Raw genomic sequence first — 23961 nt, 5'->3', positions numbered from 1 at the left:
CTATCCATCTTACCATCCATTTATCCATGCCACATTCCCTTAACTTGCTGGCAAGAATATTGTGGGAGACCATATCAAAAGCCTTGCTAAAGTCAAGGTATATCACATCCATTGACTGTCCCATGTCCACAGAGATAGTTACCTCACCATAGAAGATAATCAGATTGGTCAGGCACAACTTGCCCTTTGTGAATCCATGCTGACTATTCCTGATCACTTTCCTCTCTTCCAAGTGCCTCAAAATGGATTCCTTAAGGATCCCTTCCATGATTTTTCCAGGAACTGAGGTAAGACTGACCAGCCTACAGTTCCCTGGATTCTTCTTCCCTTTTTTGAAGAGGGGCACTACATTTGCCCTTTTCCAATCATCTGGGATCTTTCCCAACCTCCACGACTTTTCAAAGATAATTGCCAAAAGCTCCTCAATGACATTTGCCAACTCCCTCAGTACCCTCGGATGCATTAAGTCCAGACCCATGGATTTGTGTACGTTTAGCTTTTCTAAATAATTCCTAACCTGTTCTTTACCCACCAAGGGCTGTCCATCTTCATCCCATCTTGCATCACTTAGAGCATTAGTCCGGGAGCCAACCTTGTCCATGAATACAGAGGCAAAGAAAGCATTGAGTACTTCAGCTTTCCCCACATCATCTGTCACTAGGTTACCTCCTTCATCTAATAGGGGCTTCACACCCTCTCTGATCACCTTCGTCTTGTTAGCATGCCTGTAGAAACATTTCTTCTTATCCTTCACATCCTTTGCCAGTCACAATTCCAATTGCGCTTTCGCCTTCCTGATAACCCCCCAGCATTCCCGAGCTATACATTTATACCCTTCCCTGGTTACCTGTCCAAGCTTCCACTTTTTGTAAGCTTCCTTTTTGTGCTTAAGTTCACCAAGGATTTCCCCTCTAAGCCAATCCAGTTTCCTACCATGTTTGCCTCTCTTGCTACGCATCAGGATGGTAACACGTCTGCATTAATGAAGCCAGCCTTGGACTAATTTTGAGGCTACCCCATAGTGGGGAAATGCTATTTCAATTTTGTTATTTCAGGAGTTATTTAGAATTTAGCTATTTTCAAATAACTTCCTAGTATAGAAATGTCCCTAGGGGCCTCATCTGTGTCACCTGAAGAACAATCTTGGTACCAACCTAATCAGGGTTCAGAGAGACTGCAGCTGTTCCCATGCTCTCAACTTACATAACTATAAACGTTTCTAAGATGTATTTGGCAGAGAGCTGCCAGATCAGCTGGGATGACTGCACCAGGAAAAAAGCCAAGATCAGTCTGTATATAGTGGAATCATGAAGTTCATTAATATGTCACAGGGTGGGTCACTCACATATTATTTAGTGACACAAGCATTCATTTCTCCAATGAAGATTTAGACCCCTTATCTACCTCTCCTCCAAGTGCTTCTCGTGCACTGGAGCGCCACACTTCCTACTCCTCCAAGCACTTTCGGAGCACCATAAATCCTCTGATTTTCACTCTGTTTCTGATTCACAGCAGCTGATTTGCAGCATCCAGCTCTGGGAGGGATGGGGAGAAGCAGGGATGGAGCGCAAATCAGTGGATTCATGGTGCTTTGCAAGTATTGGGAGGGAAAAGGAGGAGAATGAAGTGCGGGGCTCTGGTGTCCCAGTGCTCAAAAGCAGCATGAGGAAGGGGGGGCAGTCCATATGTCTGCAGGCCCAAGTGGATCACTTGCAGCCCGTGAGCCACAGGTTGCCTGCCTCTGAAATCACTTGTGTGTCTTGGGGAGGTAACGTTTGCAGTCGTGCTGCACTGTGGGGAGTGGGGAGACTACAATTTATTCCAAACCCAACCACTGGACTATGAGTAATCAAATGTCAGGAAAGAGGAGTTGCACTGCACCTGCTCAGTCTCTATGCCGCCTGTGAGCGCAGCTGAGCCACAGCAGTGTTGCTTGACTGGCCAGTCCCCTGACCAGCTGAGTAAGTCAGCAGGGCTGTTTTGAAATCCAGCAACTGTAACAGCTGATCTTAGACTATTCCATGTTTATGCCCACAGCAGTGACTGCTCTTGTGCCAGCCTAGTCGCCAGCCTCAGTTCAGTCCTGTTCCCCTACTGGCTTCCTCACTGTGACTTTGGCTCTGATCCCTGGCTTCAGTTCCTCATTCCAGTTCTGACTCCTTGGCTCTCGTTACTGGCTCCCATTCGAACAACTAGACCTCATTGCCCACGGCCCAGTTTGTGGCACCAGAATGAGGGTATACAGAAAAGGAGAGGTATTTTAAATATGTCCAGATATAAAGCATTGCTTCTTACACTACATTATTTGTATAGGGAAGGAGTAGGCTGAGAGAAACGGGTCTGAATCTCAGTAGTTTGGGGCTTGTTGGGGTCTAGTTGTGGCTACCAAATGAAACCAAAGGTAACTGCAGTAGGATATTTTTATTTGTTTTACTGCTGCTTTGCGCACATTGCAATATGTCTGGATCACATATTTTAAAAAGTCACAGCCATTTGCTTAAACAAAATGACATATGTACAGTTCTTGTTTCCCAGTCTCTCAGTGGCAATGCCAAACAGCTTAGTTGCTGCATCATTTTTCTGATGGTTTAATTTCGGATAATTACACAAAGAAAATGAAAGCTTATTGAAAGCACTCACACACACACTAAACTCTGTCGATTTCTGCCATTTTAACTTACACAAGGTTAGCTTTCTATTTAGATTTATTTACTATGCCTATCTGTGCATCTATAAGATGTGCTATAAATTTCATTTCATCTGGAAACATTTATAGGGAAATGTCCTCAATACATACATAGTGCCTATCCAGGAAGAATGTATATTGTGATACTGTAACTTTAAATCTGGAGTTACATTAAATCAGATTGTCATCTCATTCCTAAGGGCTAGGTAAATTGCAATATGGAATTTCTCAAAGATGAAAAAACCTTTTGGCCCAAGAAAACTGGTATTAAAATATGCAATCCCACATGTTTGTAATTTTGTGGAGAAAGTGCAGACGGTGACAGAATAGTGTCTGAACTATTTCCCACTTTTTTCATTTGTATATAGCAAATTGATACCTTTCAAGGTAGCAGCTGTTTAATGCCAAAGCCAAATTATAAATTATCTTGGAACTATGCAAATTTTATATATATGCCATTACTATACCATATTTAGGAACAAAGATTCATTTCAACCTGTTTTTATATCACCTGTAGCAATAATTACAGGTTTGACCCTGGTGATAAATTAGATGTAAATCCAATTTTGCACATTATGGAAAGTATACATTTTGAAACCAATGATTATGCCTCTCTCTTAATATTTGTACTTAACTTCTGAAAATGAACAGCTCAGTTCAAGAGCTTTGAGGGAAACTCCTTCAATATGACTGAAAGAATTTAGAAAAGAAGGTTAAGCTAGCCAGCTATTACATTTTGTTACTTCTCCATTTTTGCCATGTCATGTGTAAACTGTGAATATTTCAAAACTAAATCATGCACTGTGAACCATTTAAATACTTACAAATCAAAGCAGGAATGCTAGATTACACACTTTTCAAGATCCATGGGTCCTATTCATACCTCTCTCAAGATGCAGTCCGCCTTATACAGAACACTAAGTGCCCCAAAACAAAACTATTTGGGTGCAATGAGACAATCACTATCCTCTCAAATGTATTTTCCCAAAAAAGGAGAAAAAACAAAAACAAGGGCAAACATTTTTTACAAAGTGATTGCTCCAACTCTGACCTCATCCTCACATAAAACCTGAATACCTTCAAAAGACAGACCTTCAAGCTTAAGTTAATAACTTTGCTAGACACCAAAAATCAAGGTTTTGATAGACACTGGATTTGTGGCTCATTACAATAATCTGAAACTTACTGTTCCCCTTTGAACCTACAGTTTTAGAGGCAAAACTTAGAAAAACAACAAATAGACTACTAGCACCTTAAAGACTAACAAAATATGTACATGGTATCATGAGCTTTCGTGAACACATGATATCATCTACCTGTTTTGTTAGTCTTTGTTACATCTTTTAAGTCTATATGTTTTTTTTAAAGTTTTTCCTGTTATAAACTAATTCGGCTACCCGTCTGAAGCTTTTGAACTTTAGAGATGTTAGCTCCCCATTTCATTTTGAATGATCTCTTGCAGCATGAATTATCTCCATATCTGTTCCACACTTGCACTTAGCTGTGACACTGAGTACCCTTCCAAGATCAAGAGCTCCCTGTAAATTTGAAAGCTTGTCTCTTTCACCTACAGAAACTGGACTAATAAAGAATACTGTCTCACTCACCTTGTCGCTCTAGTATCCTGGGACTCACCCAGTACACTAGAGTGGTCTGCTTTGTGTCTTAATGCAGTATCTGGCATGTGTGTAAACAACATTTCACATATTTTACATTTCACTATCATATCTGAAATGGTAAGTACATTTATAAAATCTCTGACTTGATTCAAACTTGTTTCTTAAAGCAAAAGAGTTTTTATCAGCTGTATAGTACACTGTCAGAAATCAAAGATGCAATTAGGTCAACAGAGCTACTCATACAACTGTGCATAAATTAAATTCTGCAAAAATAGTTAATTAAAATCAATATAATTTCTAAATATGCCATACTAGAGTTTCTTACCTGGGATTTAATGTTAGAGGTATTTCTTTTATTTTGTCAGATTTTTATAGCCAGGTCTGGATTATATTAATTTGATATCACTGTAGCAGGCCAGGACCACGTGGTGATTCTCAGAATAACCACTGGCTTCCTGGTTCCCCACCTTATTCAGTGGTCAAGGGGAAAGTCCTGGTTAGAATATTAGGAACATGGAAGTGGAGTCTCCCTCCACTGCCTACTCCTGTCCACTCATTTCCTGACAATTCTTTAATAACATTCCACAATACTTAGCAAATAGTTTACCGCTACCTAAAAATGCAGACACCACCACACTGGACATACATTTACTCAGTGTTTTGTATGTCCCCCATCACTCTAGTATATGCAGAAAATATTCATGGAGGAATGTTGCTCAATAGGAGACTGCCTAGTGTACTCTGGGGTGTGCACGGGGTCATATTCCCTAGACAACTCTTGGCTCCAGTTATGACAGGTATTCATAGGAGAAACAGCAGTGTAGTACAAGTACTAGAAGCTCAGCACAGATCTCAATTATGTTTTCAGTTTGCTGGCCAGCTCTGAAACCCGCACTTGCATGTTTTTTCTGATCCTGCTACACATGGAAGTTGGATTCAAGCCTGTGCACAGATCTGCTGTGTAGACATACACAGTTAAAGGCATGATTTATGTCTCAGAATTCATGTCCATGACTTACAAACTTACTGATAATGATCACAGTCTATGTCAGTTATCATGCTGAAAACATTACTAATAAATCAAACACAACTGAATTTACGAACAAAATAAATCAGATGAGAAGTCAGTGGGGTAGAAGGATAACTCAGCCCCCCCCCCCCCCCTTTGTTCTGACTGCTTTTTCTAACCATAAATGCATGTAAGTATCAAGAACGACAATAAGAATCAGGCGTGAGTTAAGACTTAACTCAGGCCCAAGTGTCGTATAAAACAATAATAATGTAGCTAACTTGTCACCCATTTCTAAAAGGCTCATTGTAATTGGAATGTGCTGAGTATGAAAAAACAGACCTCAGACTTCGGGTACTGAACAAATACCAAATGCTACACAATTTACATGAAGATCAGATACAACCAAAATATGGAGACAATGGTTGCTGCTTGATCGGTAAGTCTGAGCTGAGTTTTACACTTAAAGCGGGCATGTTGACCTCACTGTTCCACATGAAGAATACAAAAGCGGCAAGGAGTCCTGTGGCACCTTATAGACTAACTGAAGTGTAGGAGCATAAGCTTTCGTGGGCAAAGACCCACTTCGTCAGATGCATCTGACGAAGTGGGTCTTTGCCCACGAAAGCTTATGCTCCTACACTTCAGTTAGTCTATAAGGTGCCACAGGACTCCTCGCCGCTTTTGCAGATTCAGACTAACACGGCTACCCCTCTGATACATGAAGAATACAGTGTATCCCTCCCCCACATAAAATTATAGCACTTACAATAAACACCGAATTATTTTTCTGAGAATGTAAAAGAAAATCTTAATTAGCTTGAGTTAAAACTAATGTTAAAATGGGCCCTTAAGAAATTTAGCAATCTATGATTATCCTTTTATTGTCCTAATTGACGGGGGGAGGGGAGAAAGAGGGGAAGAAGGGAATACTTGAGTGTGACCAGGTGGACTAGGCCAAAAGACTCCCTGCTAGAAGCCTCAATGTTCTGCCACACTGATCCCAGGAAAGGAGCAGTATGGACATCCTCCAAGCTTGCTAGAGTGGCTGCAAGAGAAGCAACCGATCAGGGCCCAGGAGGGCCACGTAAAAGGAGCTGTGGAAAAGAGTAACAGTTTCTTGGAGAAAGAATTTCTACATGCTTGACTGGAAAAACTGCAGGATCATGGACAGTTAAGTGGGTGGCAGAGGGAAATAGAAGCTCCTGGCTCTCTGCTAGGACTGAGCCAAAAACAATTTGCTATCAGGGACTAGAGAAGCATTGAGGGAGCTCCTAACTGGCAGTGGGGGAACACCGTGTCTGCTAGGGTTGCCAGGTGTCACCTGGACAGGTCAGTATTTTCGGCTCCTGTCCAGTAAAAAAATTCAGAGAATACCGGACACCTAAAATGTCCAGTATTTTCTGAATTTCTCCCCAGCCAGGAGGAGAAAATGTTGGGCAACTGGCAACCCTACAAATACTCAGCACAAAATGGCTGCCAGCCAAAAGACCTAGGGGAAGAATTGCTTTCCCCTGGGTCTTAGTGCTCAACCACTCCCCGTTTCTATCCCTGTACTCACTCTTAAAATGCTGTTTTATTTTAAATTTTGGATTTGGGGGCAGGGTAGAATTTTTGAAGTCTTCTTTTTTTTCCTCAACAACTTTGGTCTCCCTCCCTTTTTTTCCCTTCAACAGAATTTTTTCCAGGTTTTTATTTTTTGGGGGGGGGGGGGAGTGTCAGTATTTTTGTGTCAACCATCTGGCAACCCTACGTGTCTCTAAGAAGGAAGCCCTGTGGCTGGACTGGTTTAAAGACCAGACACACCCAACTAGAAAGGGAGCTTACAAATGGCAGGTGCCACCCCATCACAATTAAGTCTTTATAAAGTTATTTCCTCTCATTTGCAACCACGAACATTGAGGTACATTTCTGAGAGATTTAACTACATTTCCATACCTTAACATGTTTGGACTTCTTCTAGATTTTACTCTAACACTGAAATTTCTTGGCTTGTAATACTTGTTGTAGGGATAACTACAGCCTCACTATGATTTTTTAACCTTATATTACTGTTTATATACTCAGTCTTAACAGCCTGTTAAGATCTTGTTTAAGACTGTGGTCCTATTCCCCTTTAAGTGAATAGGGGGTAGACAGTGCCTTAAATAGGAACAGGATCAAACTCCAAACAGAGCAGCAGAAATTCAGGGCCAAATCCCACAATTATATATCCACAAGCAGATCCAGAATCTTTAATTTCGACTCCTTACATTTAATTAGGTATTTCATTTATGAGCTGAAAAGTAGGCATTGACTCATGGTTATCTGTAACAATGTTATTAACACTCATATTAATCAATATTGAGCATGAAGAGCCTTGGCATCTTAAGGTCATATGATCAGAATCTCTTATGCTACTTGAGAAATAAAGCATAATGTAAATCAAAATGAACAAATTCAAGTGCAAGAGAAAGACGAATCATTAAGTACTTTGGGCTAAACTGTGTCACTGTCTGCAGGTGTGAAAGGTTCTGCACACATTCGAACTGGGACAGTTCTGCCATGAGGGGCAGGACACTGACAGCCTGTGTAGGACATTAATACCTCTTGGGAACCATGGCATTAGGCATGATGGTGATTTCTTGCAAACTACTGCAAACAAAGAAGAAAATGGCTAATCATATGGGATTTTGTGATTCCACAGATCATTCACCCAGCCCCACAGACAGCACACTAGTTGCACGGGGTATAGCAACCCTAATGCTGTAGCAGTAACAGTGGCCTAGAAGTAAATCTTTTCACTACAATCCCTGACCATTTTTTACCTCACATACTGTGGCTCTCCATAGAATCATAGAAAACTAAAACTGGAAGGGACCTTGACAGTTCATCAAGTCTAGTCCCCTGCCCTCACAGCAGGATCAAGCACTGACTAGAAACAATATTTGCTCCTTTATGCTTACTATAAACAAAGCATACTTAAATATGGCTGGCATATCCCTCTTGTGGACATTCCAATTTTCTGAGATTAAAAGAAAGCTTTCAGCAGCAGAATGAACAACATTTAGTAACTTAAGTGACTTTCTAAAATAGAAAGACGCCATCTGAACATTCTATTCATAGAGGAAAATACAATTACTACCTTGAAGACACATGCAGCTTGGGTATTGATCCCGTGAAAACAATTTATGCTTAAGTTATTGAAAGAGCTATTTTTCTCTACTATTGTAAAATTCTAACGAAAGCCCATTCAAACCTGTGAAGTAATTATTTCTTTCTGCTTCTGCTAAGCTTGCTTATCTGTCCCACTTGTGATATATCCACATTAAATTAGCAAGGTTTCAGATAGCAAGAATCAGAAAAGAATTACTTAATAAAGTTAGCTTTAGTTACCTTCAGTATTGGCATTTAGATATCATGGTGATGGGCATGGTTTATATATAAAGTTCCCCTACAATATATTATACTTTGTATGCACATACGAAATAACTATGACATAGTAATTGCAAACTATATGCTGCTTTGTATGTAAATGTACTCTACATTGTTGTATTATACACTCTAGGTTTTCAATACTAATTCTGTACTCTCTCTAGTCATCACTACTAAAACATTTTTCACCTAGTAATATCTAATATAGCACATTTTCACTCAAAATCTAGACTTGGATATAACTACTATCTCAGAGGCTAGGCTCATGAATGCTGTATAAAAATCTGAATACAAAGGAAAAGAACAGAACTAAGTGTTATGCTAGGTAAATATTGTCTTTATGATGGCAACCACTGACTGTATTTTCTATGATAAAAAACCATGTAAGAGTTTGCAAATGTAGAAACTAATGTGAGTTAAAATTGGTGTAATTAAAAAAACTTAGATTTTAACATTGAATGTATTTAGTGTACATTCTGTAAATCAAATGAGTAGCATTCATTGACAAGAGCTTTATGAGATGGCTTAAAATCTTATCCTTTGCTGACAATTTTTTCTAATGTAGCCAAGACTGCTGTTTTGATACCATAGGAAAATAGCAGTCTATATTCATAGCTTTTCAGTTTCCTTATTGATTTTAATTATTTTTGAAAAATTAAAATTGTGTCTTTTGCCAAATGTAGCTAAAATAAGCAGTAAGCAATAACAAATTACTGAAAGGTTTAATGCTACAGTATTTCATAACATACATATTAATTAGCATTTGACGTTATAGTAAGTAATCAGGCCACTGAATAGCCTGCAGATTAATTGTACAAGCATCCTCATAAACAAAATGTGGCCCACTATGGAGACTGTCACTTGTTTATCAGAGTGTATATCATTAAACCAAAACAACGTGTATTCGGCTCTGAATTTATACAAGAGGACGGAACAGCTGCAATTGCCAAAGATGACATAATTATGAGGGCAAAGTGAAAGAAAGCCTAAATTTGGAAGAAATTTATAAATGATAGCATTTGGCATATCTAGAAAAAAATCTAGACTTTTCAAAAAAAATCAGTAACTTTAAAACAATTGCTTTTTGAGAAATTGCTTGAAATTAAACCTAATTTCTAACTAAGTAATGATCTGAGTATAAAGAGGCACTGGAGAGAGAGTTGTTATCACAAAAAAGCGTCTACTGCTACTTTGTCTTGCAAGCTTATAATATCTATTGCAGTGTCCACAGAGCTTTCATTGAAAAAGAGCAGAGAGTTTATGGAACATTTAATGGGAAAACTGAATGTTTCTTCAGTTACCACAACCATTCTTACTACTAGTTCTCTCACTTCAATGGACAATCTTAGTACAAATATTTTGCAATAGCACACTTAATAAAAACATGTTGGCCCATGTATGATGAAGGGAAGGGATACCACCACTTTTTGGACATTCCAGCTATTCAGTTAACTACACTGCCTGTAAGCGTTAAAACCATAGAGTGAGGGTCCTAGAGAGTCTCCAGAAATACTAGGAAAGCAGGAAGTAAGTTGGCAGGAAGCCAAGAGAGACAATGAAAACAAAGTGTGGGTTTTTGAATTGGAAGCATGTGCCTTTCTGTTCCAGTCTTTGTGTGACCTGAGAAGAGCTGGGCAACATGAATTAACCCCTTACTGTAACTTTCCAAACTCAATCCAAAGGAAGCACATCTCTCTGTTTTAATCTTCCTTTTTTTCAATGCTCTGTAAGGCCTAGCAACCAAGTAATGTTTCACTAAGTATGTTATCTTTTTTGTTAATAAACATCATCTTTTTAAGACCATGAGCTTATTACTTTATCCTTGAAGACAAGAGATTCTGTGTGCATGTGCCTAAGACTGCAAAGTCAGCTATTCAGAAAAAATTACAGGGTTTATTTGTAAAGCTTTCTCCAGAAGGAGTAAAGAGATTGAGGGCACCACACAGGAAGAAATTCCCAATTGAGTCATCCTGGGTTCTCAAAGGGGTTTTTGCATTTGGGTGATGGCAGTAGTACCAATTTAAGGCCAGGAATCCATGACCTTGGGGAGTTTTTAAGTAGAAGCCGTTAGTGGCAAGGTATTTTAAAGTTTTTTGCAGGCCCCCACTTTTGGTACTTGAATTGCCAGAGTGGGGAACACCCTTAATACCATGTGTGTCAGTATGAACATTTTTTTTTGCTACGTCTCAGTATTATTTTCCTAACTATAGATATTTAACTGTTATAATAGAAGAGGTGTGTATTTACGTGAGATAGAAGAGCTGATACTTTGAAGGAAGAGATAGTAAGGAAAACAGCTATTCTCCTAGGCTATGTCTAGACTGCAGGCTTCTTTCAGACGAAGCTTTTCTGGAAGAGATTTTCTGAAAAAACGCAATATGCTTTTTCGAAAAATAGTGTCCACACTGAATGGACGGTACCTTGAATTTAAGCTATGATTACTATGGACGGAGTGGCCACCTGTGCTTTTTCCTCTTTCCTCTTCTTTCGAAAGAACTCACTCTTCCCTGTCCACACATGCCTTTTTCTGAAAGAGCTCTTCCAGGGTGTGTCTAGACTACAGGGTTTTGTCGACAAAAGTAGACTTTTGTCGACAAAACTATACCTGCATCTACACTGCCGCTGAGTTCTGTCGACATAACGTCAACAGAACTCTGCAGTTTTGTCGACGGCAGTAAACCTCATTCTACAAGGAATAACGCCTTTTGTCGACAGAGTTCTGTCGACAGAAGGCGTTATTGCATCGACACTGTGCTTTGCCTCTACACTCTCATGTCAACAAAGCGGTTTGCTTTGTTGACAGAACTGGATGTAGTCTAGACGCTCTTTGTCAATAGAAGCTTTGTCAACAGATACTGTTGACAAAACTTCTGTCGACAAAAGCCTGTAGTCTAGATGTATCCTCAGAAAAAGGTTTCTTCCTCATAGAAAGAGGTTTACCAATATCAGAAAAACCCCTATGTTCTTTTGATTTTTTCTCGAAAGAACGCAATTGCAATGTGGATGTAAGTGAAGTTTTTTCGGAAAAAAGAGCCATTTTTCAGAAAAAAAAAAAACCTCTGCAGTGTAGACATACCCCAATATTGAAAAAAGATTCCCATGTAATGGAGGAGTAGGGTTATGTGATTTTTTTGATGAAGGAAAGGTGAAACTCAGTGCAAGAACTCACCAAAGAAAAGACACAGTACAGGCAGTCCCCGGGTTACGTACAAGATAGGGACTGTAGGTTTGTTCTTAAGTTGAATCTGTATGTAAGTCGGAACTGGCGTCCAGATTCAGCCGCTGCTGAAACTGATCAGTTTCAACAGTGGCTGAATCTGGATGCCAGTTCTGACTTACATACAGATTCAACTTAAGAACCTCAGGCATCCCCAAGTCAGCTACTGCTGAAACTGATCAGCGGCTGATTCCAGGAAGCCCGGGGCAGGGGCTTCCTGTAGTCAGCCACTGGTCATTTTCAGCAGCTGCTGACTTGGGGACACCTGGGGCAGAGCAGCTGGGGTGCTGCTGGGTTGGTCCAGTGGCGCCCAGAGCGGCGCTACGGGACCAACCGGCAGCGCCCCAGCTGCTGTACCACAGGCGTCCGGAGCAAAGCCGCGGAGCATGGGGGCAGCGGGACAGCCCAGACGCGCCGTGGCTATCCTGCTGCCCTCGGGCTCCATGGCTTTGCTCTGCTTTGCTCCCCCTCCCCCTGGTCTGCAGACCAGGGGGACGGGGAGCAAAGGGGCGGAACACGTGGGCAGCAGGACAGCCCAGACACGCCGTGGCTATCCTGCTGCCCTCGGGCTCCGCGGCTTTGCTCTGCTCTGCTCCCCCTCCCCCTGGTCTGCAGACCAGGGGGAGGGGGAGCAGAGCGGAACACGCGGCCAGCTGACAGCCCAGACGCGTCTGAGCTGTCAGCTGGCCGCGTGCTCCGCTCTGCTCCCCCTCCCCGTGGTCTGCAGACCAGGGGGAGGGGGAGCAGAGCAGAGCGGCGGAACACGTGGCCAGCTGACAGCCCAGACGCGTCTGGGCTGTCAGCTGGCCGCGTGTTCCACCGCTCTGCTCTGCTCTGCTCCCCCTCCCCCTCCCCCTGGTCTGTAGACCAGGGGGAGGGGGAGCAGAGCGGAGCACGCGGCCAGCTGACAGCCCAGATGCGTCTGGGCTGTCAGCTGGCTGCGCGTGTTCCGCCGTTTTGCTTCCTCTCCCTGGTCTGCTGGAGACCAGGGAGAGGAAGGGCCCCGTTCGTAACTGCGGACCCGACATAAGTCGGATCCGCGTAACTCGGGGACTGCCTGTATTGAAATCCATGAAGAAAAAAAAAAGAGTCTGATACTGAAATTTCTAGATAAGGGGCCAAATAAATCTCTAATTTTTGTGATGAAGTGGGTTTTTACCCACAAAATCTCATGCTATATTATATGTATTCATCTCTAAGGTGACACAGGATGCTCATTTTTCAACTGCAATGTGTTTGATTTCTTGTAGCATTAAAGATTGTTAAAATAAGCTGCATTTGTTTATCAACACAGCCCATTTCCCTGATTTCATTTTCACCCACTTGGAATTACTATTCCTTATTAACATCCCAGTTCCAACTACCCCGGGCTTTTGCTCATGGCAGGAGGGGGAGCAATCGCCATACTCCAATCTCTCCATAAGCCTCTACCTCTAAAATAAATTTAAAAGCAGCAACAACAGTATGCCTCAGTGAGTTTCAACACCCACTGGGTTGTAGAACTCTGTTAAGTAATAAAATTTTTCTAGAGGAGCCTATAGTCACATGGACAGAAGAAACAGAAAATATTTATTCTGAAAATATATTCCTAAGTGGCTCGGTTAGGCCTGTACATACTACCCTAAGAAAAAAGAGTAAGCTATGACCATTTTGAACGAGTTTATATTTCATTATTCAAATCAAACTTTTGCAGTATTTACAAACAATTCACGCACATACCAGTGTGCATTTATTCCTCTGGGAATCAATATTGATAATATTTATCTAAAAATAAGTTTCTCATTGTGAAATATAAAGTAACAGAATGTAACAGAAAACCCACACTAAAGAATAAGGCTCAGATAAAAGGGACATAATATATCTAAGTCCTTTTAATATGGTTGTACAATACATCAACAAAAGGAAGTTTTTCTTCACTCAGCACACAGACAACCTATGGAATTCCTTGCCAGAGGATGCAGTGAAGGCTAGAACTTTAACAGGGTTCAAAAAAAGAGCTAGATAGATTCATGGAGGTTAGGTCCATCAATGGCTATTAGCCAGGATAGGTAGAAATGGTATCCCTAGCCTCTGTTTCTCTGGAGGTGGATGACGGGAAGGGGATCATATGAGGATTACCTGTTGTGATCCCTCCCTCTGGGGCATCTGGTATTGGCCACTATAAGCAGACAGGATACTGGGCTAGATGGATCTTTGGTCTGACCCAGTATGGCTGTTCTTACGTTATGTTCTTATTGCTTACTATGTGAAATGGAGAGAACAGAGATAAAGTTGCTGCCATTCATACTGATCATTTTATTGCAGATGTACCATGAGCCATGTGAAAGCTGTGATAGCCCTAGACCAGCAGTTCTGAAAGTTTTTGGCCCCCCCCCCCCCCCCGCACACACACACACACACACACACACACACACACACACACACACACACACACACTCACTCAATGCAGACCTTTCTGTGGCTGATCAGTCAATCACCCATGATGACAAAATGGATGCTGGAGGGGGTGGGAATTCAGGGTCTGGACAGGAGGCAGGGTACAAAAGCAGGCTGGGAGTGAGGGGTGGGGAGGTCTGGGTAGGAGGTAGAGTGCAGAAATGGACTGTGGGTGGAGGAAAGAGGTCTGGGAGGGAGGGAGGAAGGATACAGGAATGTGAAGAACGTGGGAGGCCCAGAAAGGAGGGAGAGTGCAGGAGTGGGATGGGATATCTGGGTGGGAGGGATGGTGCAGAGTGGGGTGGGGTGAGGGGTCTCAGCAGTAGGGGGGCTTGAGAGGAATGGGGTGTAATGTCTGGGTATGAAGGAAATGGGGGGCTCTGTGCCTCCTGGACTCCCAGTCATGATTCCGGCCAATGGGAGCAACAGGAAAAACCTTCAGGCTAGCAGTTCCCTGCCCTGCCATTGCCCCAGCCTGGAGGAGGGGGCAGTGACAGTGCATGGAGCCGCTGTCTTCCCCCACAAGTTAGATCTGGTCCATGAGGTTCGTGTCATACCCTCTCTCCCCCACACACAGAGGGGAACTGCAGAGCTAGAGCATCAGTGCAGGCTCCTTGCTGCAGGGGGTTGGAAGGCGAGCTCCAAGGCCGCAGAAAGTCATGAACCACTAGTGGTTTAAGGACCATACTTTGAGAACTACTGTCCTAGACCAAGAATTCAAGATTCAGAAATACTGCCCAGATGTAATGTCTGGAATCAATCCTACACTAGCACTATCCATATTTCTTCAGTTGATCAAAATGCAGATTACCACATATCCCTATATTACTTAATTTCAGACTCAATTTAATTGATCAAAAAGTTTTTATGCCACCCAAATGATGCTCAAACTATTATAAGTGGTATTTTACTATTCAAAATAACTAAGTGTGATTTAATATTTTGCTCTCTGGGATATACTGCAACATAATTTATATTTGGCTGAATCCCATTGTGAATCAATTTGGGCATGTTAAATAGGAAATTCAAGGTTTTGGGAGAATAACTATACAACCTTTTTTGCCAGCTAAAGCCACATTCTCCTTATTTATTATTTACCTTCTGGAAAACCCACCCTAAAGAATAAAGCTCAGATAAAGGGGACATAATACATTTAAGTCCTTTTAATATGCCTGTACAATACATCAACAATTACTTTTCACTTTTCACAGGAACTAAGAACAGAATATCGTATTATTTTTAAGTAGCTCTAACATGTTAACCAGTGTATCTGCCTAAACACTTTCAGGCACAGAAATGTCATTGTCAATAATGCTGCTTACATGCTTATACTAGATGAAGACAAAGACCCAATAAGCTGTGACAGCTATCTAATTCAGCATGATATATTTAGTTCATGTGCCTATGTGATGCAAAACACTTTGTGAATTGTCTAACAGTTATCAGACTCAATGCTGCATATTTTGAATATATCCACACACTCACAAAAAACCTTCATAGGGACTGAGCCAAAGTCCAGGGAAATTAATGGAAAGATTCTTGTTGACTTATGTATTTTGGGTCAGATCTACAGGCAAGAAATATAGAAAAACATCATTACACAGACATTTTAGAACTGCTCAGAAATTAGCTCAGAAATTAGCACAGTATGCCTCCATTATCTTTCTTGGCATAGAAGTTAACCTGACTGGTTTGTAGTTTCATGGACCATCCTTATTTCCCTTTTTATAGATGGTCACTATATTTGCCCTTTTTCTGGGATCTCTCCCACCTTCCATGACTTTTCAAAGATGACAGCTAATGATTTAGATACCTTTCATTCAGCTCTTTGAGTATTCTAGGATGCATTTCATCAGGTACTGCTGACTTGAAGAAATCTAACTTTTCAAAGTAATTTTAACTTGTTCTTTTCCTATTTTAAATTTCTCAACCTGCCTCCCTTTCTCCAGCAGTCACTATTTTAGGCATCTAATCACCATGGTGAAAACTGATACAAAGAAGTTGTTAATTTACACATTTCTGCCATTTACACATTTCTGTTACTGTTTTTTCCCTTTTTCACTGAGGGAACGGGCCTACGCTGCCCTTGGTCTTCCTCTTGCTTCCAATGTATTTGTAGAATGTTTTCTTGTTACCCATTATGTCTTTAGCTAGATTGAGCTTATTTTGTGCCTTTGTCTTTCTAATTTTGCCCCACGTACTTGTGTTATTTGTTTATATTCATCCTTTGTACTTTGATCTAATTTCTACTTTTTATAAAACTCCTTTTTGATTTTTAGATGGTTCAAGATTTCCTGGTTAAGCCAATGCAGTCTCTTGCCATTCTTCCTATCTTTTCTATGCAGTAGAATAGTACGCTCTTTTGCCCCTAATAATGGCCCTTTGAAAAATTACCGACTGTCCTCAATTGTTTTTCCTCGTAGACTTGATTCCCATGGGACTTTACTTACAAGCTAAAGTCTTCCTTCTTGAAATCCACTGTCTTTATTTTGCTGTTCTCCCTTCTACCATTCCTTAGAATCATGAACACTATCATTTCATGATCACTTTTACCCAAGTTGCTTTCCACTTTCAAATTCTCAACCTCTCTATTTGTTAAATTCAAATCTAGAACAGCATTCCCTACACCTCATAGTTTTCCCCACCTTCTGAAATAAAAAAATAGGTATCTTACCTACCACGTTAACTATTTTTAAATAATTATTTAACGTCAGGGCAAAACATGTTCATTCATGCTGAAACTTTCAAAGTTGGCTTATGATGTTGGGTACCCACCACACACTGACTTTCAGTGGGAACTGGGAACTTATTCTCTTAGGGCCTTTGAAGAAAATCCTAGCCTCAGATATATTGGAATATATTCACAGGTGTGATTTCTCTGAAAAGGACCATATATACCCACATTACTGTGTAAAATGTTAACCATAAGCATGTAACTTCTTTTGCATGGACAGCCCTGTTTGAAGTTGAATCACTTTGATAATAGCTCTACTTTTTATATCAGGATACACAAACACTTCTAAGTAGCAGTGAAAGCTGCAGAGGCAGTGGTGATGGTACTTTATTAAAATTCTTTCATAAATGCAGTATGTTAAACTTTCAGCAAAGGCCAAACTATTTAAATGTTATGGTGCATGAGTTTAACATTTATGCATTTTCACATGAGAATTCAAACATACTGGTGCACAAACTCACACCTATTCTCTACAAGACTGTGATGCCAGTAAAAAGGATGACTTTGGGCTTAGGAGATGTGAGCCAGGCAAGCAATAATACCTTATGAGAAGGGAGAAGACGGGCCTGCTCTGTTGAGCATACCTGGTGCTGAACCTTAGATTCAAAGTGTTGTCAGAGCTCTCCTCTGAGGTCTATGAAAGAGAGTTTGGGCCTGGGCTTTTCAGCTACAATCAGGTACTTTAAAAGGCAATTCTATTTGCCAGAAAGACAAACAACAGCTGACTCTTTTTAGACAAACCAAAGTAGGCTTTGTAGCTACTTTTAGAGTCTTTCAAATGTGGCTGAGCTACAAAAAGGCAGAGTTTGATTTTTCAAAGGGGAAATAAGGCTTATAAAGTACTGACTCTAGTCAAATATTAAAAAGGCAGTTTGCTAGATAAGAAACTGATAGTTGTATTTGCTAAGAAAGCCAGAAGAGTCTTTGTAGAAAAAATAAGCTATAGTTTGATTATTTGCTTTCACTGAAAGATACCCTTTTGTTGAATTTAGGAGAGAGCTAGCTTTTCATGTGCAAGTAAATACAGTTGTGAACATGATCAAACCAAACAGCTATTTGAAAATCAAAAGGATATTCATAACCACTGTTTATGTAGGGTTTTAGCCAAATCTAGTAGCTGCTAGTTTAGATATGCTGAATATCAGAAAATATTGATGCATAGCTTTTGTCCCTCTGCATTTGCTAATTACAGAGGGGCATTTGCCTGATCTGTTACTTTTCTTCTTTCAGTCTTAAAAAATTCTCCTCTGCCTGCAAACTCTCTCAGGTGATAGCAAAAAGAATTCTTTGTGCCTCCTAATTCCATTCTGGAGCTGACTGAATGTTGAGAAAATAGTCTGAATATTTAACAACCAGTCCCATATGAATCAAATAAGTGAACATTTTGTGAATAACTGACTAAAAATTGTTCATCCAAACTATTTGCAATAACTTTTGAATAGCAAATATATTAGTACAAATCAGGATCACTTCATGAACAAATCACAAACTGGGCTGGCCAAATGTTTTGTTGCAAATGAATTTCTGATTAATTCAGCCCATTAGTTTAACACTAATTGAGTACACTAGAACTTCTTTTGGTAACAGTATTGCTATAAACAAATCTAGTATCAAAATGAGCAGTGAAACTATATGCATAGAACACACTACAAAATACAAAACCAGATATATTTAATATTAAGTAATATTTACATGAGTACCTAATTGCTTGGGATGCAAGGACTAGGGTTTCTAGGGTATGTCTGCACTTGCACCCTAGTTCGAACTAGGGATGCAAATGCAGGCATTCAAAATAGTCAATGAAGCAGGGATTTAAATATTCCGTGCTTCATTAGCATGATCTCGCTCCTGCGCTAGTTCGAATCACAGCTGATTCGAACCAGGAAGCGCACGCCAGGATGTGTTAGTTTGGACCAAACCCCTTGGTTCGAACTAACGTTACTCCTCATTTTTTGATGCTCATGCTTTTGAAATGGTACTTAGATTTGGAATGGTACTTAGGCTTAAGTACTTCTGAAAATTTTACCTATTTTGTGTAATGTATTACATATTAACTAGTGTCACAAGGCAGGTGATTTTCCCCCCCTCCGCTTTCATTGGTCATATGATCCACTTAATAATTAGGTTACATGGCAAAGAAGTGACAGCAGAAATATTAGAATGAACCCACCAGGCAGACATGCCCAATTTCCTGCTGTATTTTTCCAACCAGCCATTTCTGTGCAACAATTTCTGCAAACTCTTTGCTTTCAAACAACCATTACCAGTTACTGTAGCAAGACAGCAAAATAGGTTATGCAGACTGAAAGGCACTTTTTCTGAAAACAAAAATTGTCTGTGGGATAAATAATTTTGCTTCAGTTTGGTATGTATTTTACATGCATATACAAAACTTGATACTCCATTACAGCTCTGTATTCCTTCAAAGAAATGTCCCCTACTCCTAAATACAAAAGCTACAGATACCAAAATACAAGCATAATAGCTTTAAAATACTTAAAACATACTAGACAAATGAGATACTCAATATACATTTCCAAATAGACTAAATTGTGTCCTAATCCACACCGCTTCCCATCACTCTCATTGACCAGTGATCCACGCTCAATGATCACCAGTATCTGTGGCCGTACAGATAAATGTAGTGTCGGCGACCCACCAGGGTCTAACCGTGGCAAACTAGCTCCATACTATTGCCCACCCCTGTAATAGACCCTCTCCATACCTGTTCCAGTTTCTTCCTTAAACATAGGAGACCAGAATAGCACACAGTATTCCTGATGAGGTCTCACCAGCACCTTAATGGTCATAACACTTCCTGTTCTTTACTGGAAATTCCTTGCCTGATAGATCCTAGGATTTCAATAGTCTTTCATGGCTGCATCACATTGGTGGTGACTGACCAAAACCACTCAAGTCTTTTGCTTCCTCTCCTGCTTCCAACTGGTAAATCACCAGTTTAGAAGAAAATAACATGTTTGTAAAAGAATGATTTTGCATTATTAAATTTCATCCCTTTCTTTTATTGGGAACAGAGACACTATTTTTCTTTATCTCTATGTCCTTAACTACACTCTTTCAAAATTTGTTCTAAGACCTTGCATACAAGTGAGGTTAAACAAATAGGGTTGTCATTTCCTGAATAATGTTTCTCTTTCTGAAATAAAAGTACTATTTTTGCAATTTTCCAGTCATTGGGTGTGACCCTCAAGTTTGTGAATTCTTTAAAAATTCTTACCATTGGGCTTGCAATTTAATGTGCAAAATCCTTTAATATTTTTGGATGGAGATTACCGGGACCCCCAGATTTGGTCCCATTCTGCTAAATTTGGCTTCCACCTCAGATTGGCAATTTCTACTTCTATGGCCTCATTCCCATTAGCCACATTGCAGCTGCCCCAAGCTCCCCCTTACTCTTGTTAAAATCAGAAGCAAAATATTCATTTAGGTCTTGGCCCATATCTAGATGATCTTTAAATGTCTCCCCTAACTACTTAGTGGCCCCCTTGTTTGCTTTTCTTTTATAGGACTAAAAAAATAGTTTACTATTGGTTTTAATTTCCTTTTGAAAGGTTCAGCTCTGCTTAGTTTTAGTTAGTTCTCTAGTTCTCTTTTTCTCTCTCCACATTTTCTGATATCCAAGGGACAGGGAATATCTGGGGCAAATATAAGGATAATGATTGGAAAGATTTGAATGGTTTACTATACCATTTTTGCTCTTCTATATTATCATAAAAATGATCTTACTAGGTTTCGATTTTCCTGGTGTAACACTTATATTGAGAAACATACACTAAACTAATATTACCACATAGAAAAAAAACATGCTATTTAAACTCATTTTAATCTATATTAATTTGAACATAAGCAACAAGGGTGTATTTACCAACTGGCTTGAAACACTACTGGAATGGAGACTGCCTATCACCTAGAACTGGAAGGGACCTTGAAAGGTCATTGAGTCCAGTCCTCTGCCTTCATAGCAGGACCAAGTACCATCCTTGTCATTTTTGGCCCAAATTGCTTCCGCAAGGATTGAACTCACAACCCAGGGTTTAGCAGGCCAATGCTCAAACCACTGAGCTATCCCTCCTCCACATGTCACGTAGTATCTTATGAGAAACTTGGAACAACAATCCAAGAGGTATAGGCCAAGATTTCAGACACGATTAGTGATTTTGGATGCCCAACATCAGGTACCTTAAAGGAGTCTGAGTTTTCAGAGGATGGCTGCTCAGTACTTTCTTAAAATCAAGTTCCTTTGTCCCAAGGGTTAAGACTGAGCCATTGGGAGAGTCCCTCAACCTCTCTACATTCTGGGCCCCCCTTATCCTTCCTATGTCCCAAGGGTGCCATGTCCGTCCATCACCAAGCTGGAGGCATTCAGAGCCATCCTTACCCACATGCCTAGGGCACCCAAAAATTTGGGGTACCAATGGGACTAAATGTTCACCCACCTGCCTCTTCTGATCTATGTTCCATGGCTCTGCTTCCTCCCCAGAGGAACTAGTTAACTTAAGTGAAAAAGCCTGCCGTACCTATTAGCAGAACATTGATCCTTTAAAAGAGCCATTCAAACGGCAATGAAGCCACTTAAAAAGCATTTGCCAACCTTAGGTATATACTATCAGTTTCCAAACGTACTGTGTTAGTTTACAGGACCTTAGTTTAAAATTCATTTTTAAAATATTTTATTAATTTGTTGCTGAAGATTATAAAATCACACCTCTGAAAATTCATCCTTTCCCCACCCCTATGGCTGCCATTAGGCATTAGACACTAGTTTAATAATATTGCACAGGACCCCATAAATCCTAAGGACAGCCTGGAGGCACTCAATCACTCATCATCTTGTCTAAATATTGCAGTGTGGGATGCTTACAGCCCACTCAATTAGCCTCATTAACACTGGCACAAAAATTGACAGGTATTTTTTTCTCCCCCTCTCCATTCTTTTTCTTTTGTAAATTGGGAGGTTCCCCCTTTTTTCTCCACTCATCAGAGGAAGTGGGTTTTGCCCACAAAAGCTCATGATACTATATCTATATCTAGATTGATAATTGTTAGTTTCTAAGGCTGTTAGTCTATCAGCCGCTTTTCTGGAAAAACTTGCCAGCTGTCTACACTGGCCGCTTGAATTTCCACAAAAGCACTGACTTCCTACTGTAAGAAATCAGTGCTTCTTGCGGAAATACTATTCTGCTCCCGTTCAGGCAAAAGTCCCTTTTGCGCAAAGCTTTTACGCAAAAGGGCCAGTGTAGACAGCTCAGATTTGTTTTCCGCAAAAAAGCCGCTATTGCAAAAATGGCAATCGGGGCTTTTTTTGCGCAAAAGTGTGTCTAGATTGGCATGGATGCTTTTCCACAAAAGTGCTTTTGCGGAAAAGCGTCCGTGCCAATCTAGATGCTCTGTTCCGAAAATGCTTTTAACGGAAAACATTTCCGTTAAAAGCATTTCCAGAAAATCATGCCAATCTAGATGCAGCCTAAGGGTACATCTACACACAGCAGTGTTGTTTCGGAATAACTGACATTATTCCAAAATAACACAGTCCACGTCTATGCTACAAGCAATAATTTCAACATAATGTCAAAATAATGTTGATCTGGAGGACTTCTTACTCCTGTAACCCTCATTTTATGAATAAGGGAAGTTGGTGGAAGAGTGCACTTTCTTGGACTTCCTGCTGTGTACACAGTGTCAAAAGCTGAAATAAGCTATTTCAACTAAAGCGACGCAATTGACATAGCTCAAATTGTGTAGTTTATTTCCGCTTTAGCCCTGCTTTGTAGATGTGCCCTAAGGTGCTACAGGACTACTCTTCTTTACTGCAGCTCGGATTCATTTCCTTTTACAAAGTCTTAATTCCTTGAATTTAACAGGTGTAATAACACTTTTGAATCCATCTCTGATTACTAAATCTACAAGAAAGTTTGAAAATATTTGGCTAGAATGTTAAATATTTTCTTTCATTAAAAATTATGATCAATGAAATAATAGCTGAATTTCTATGGATATCAAAAAGGCCTTAATGAGAAAGAAAAGTTACAGTGTAGCTCATAAAAATAGTTTTAGACAATTTTTATTGCATGCAAAAAGCACATATTACACAAATTAATACAGACATGAACACTATTGAGATAGATCTTCCATCACCTGACTGTTTGCAATCTGCCCCACCCTTCACTCTTTGTAACATTTAGCCTGACTTAATTTTACTTGCTGCAGGCTGTTTTCCATTGCTTTGCTCCTTTTGACCATCCTGTCTACAAAAAACCCCGTAATTTCAAATGGCATAATCTTTTTACCTTTATTCACCAAGAATTATTCTATAGCTTTGCTGGTTTGGAATGACCACATTTAGAGGGAAGGAAAAATATCCTATACAGTGTCTGATCCCACATTCTTTATTCAAATAAAACTTTTACTGGAGTCAAAATAAATGTTTCCTGAGAATTGACTGAAGGATTAAGTTTGAAATTTGAACACTGTTTTGAGAACTTTTAAGAACAACATTATTATAATTTTGACAACCTGGCACATAAATCTGAAACTTCAGTGTTACATGGAAAAACTACAATGCTTTCATTTGTTTAAAGTTTTTTGTCTTAACATTCCTCTTTTGTACATAAATATGGAATCTGATTCTATGTAACTTTTAGGAACAGAGAGACAATTTTAATTTAAAGCAATTTAAATGAGTACGCTGTGATTTGAGAAATAAAGCGACTAAGCTTTATTAAAATCCTGCAATTTCTATTGAAATTATTTGTTATTGAAATAATCTTATATGGTCAAAGTAAATGAACATTTTTTCTTACGTACTGAGTTATACAACAGACTTTT

General features: G+C 40.0%; 1 protein-coding gene across 1 annotated transcript in view; it reads right to left on the bottom strand.

Moving 5' to 3' along the window:
• The window catches only part of CACNA2D3 (calcium voltage-gated channel auxiliary subunit alpha2delta 3), a 758781-nt gene that overhangs the window by 399255 nt on the left and 335565 nt on the right, over positions 1-23961 (bottom strand). The gene's annotated exons all lie outside the window — the stretch shown is intronic.

This window comes from Pelodiscus sinensis, chromosome 11, assembly GCF_052426305.1.
Source record: "Pelodiscus sinensis isolate ZL-2025 chromosome 11, ASM5242630v1, whole genome shotgun sequence".
NCBI lineage: Eukaryota > Metazoa > Chordata > Testudines > Trionychidae > Pelodiscus > Pelodiscus sinensis.
This window is presented reverse-complemented; position numbering and strand designations above follow the sequence as displayed.